Genomic DNA, 742 nt, shown 5'->3' on the forward strand with positions numbered 1-742 from the left:
ATAAACTTGTAGTAAAAGAGTATATAAATGTTTGATTATTATTATTAATGTTAGTGTTTTTAAGAATCCACCAATATGTTTACTTTATACCTATATATTACTTTCTAAATATTTAAAGATAGAGTTCTCTGAACTAAGATCAATTTCAGGCTGTTTAATCAGATCTCCAAATTAACCTTATAAACGTTTTAATATTGGCAGAAAACTGTAATAATGCTAAAACCATTATCTCCTTTAAATCAGGGTCAGATGATGTCTAGGCATATTTTCAGTCCTAGCTGCACATCCAGACTGCCACGTCATCCAGGTCTGCCTTTACCAATCGTCTCCTGCTTTCCAAGTTCCCCCAAAAGCCAATAGTATCCAAGTCTCTCTTTAATGAGCCGCTTCATTAGGATCAAGGTCCTGTCTTTAATCAGCTGTGACTCACCTCCACCTCTTTCGTTATCATGGTCTACATCTTAACTCACCTCCTTTCCTCCTTCATCTTCCAGTCCACTACCAGTGTTCAGGCCCCTTAAGGAAATATTATAAATCTGCCAATAATATCATTATCAACAGTGCTTAGCTGTATGTTTTCTGCCACGTAAAAATCTATTTATGTTGAGTTCCCTGATTCTAAACTTTTAACTATTAAATAAAACATCGTTATTATTACTGTCTAATCCATCCAAATGTTGGATAGAAATTACATAAAATAACTTGCCTTGTCTGGTTTCCTGCTGCTTTCATTCTAACTAAC

The sequence above is a fragment of the Cyprinodon variegatus genome, unplaced genomic scaffold, assembly GCF_000732505.1.
Source record: "Cyprinodon variegatus isolate N-32 unplaced genomic scaffold, C_variegatus-1.0 Scaffold1875, whole genome shotgun sequence".
Taxonomy (NCBI): domain Eukaryota; kingdom Metazoa; phylum Chordata; class Actinopteri; order Cyprinodontiformes; family Cyprinodontidae; genus Cyprinodon; species Cyprinodon variegatus.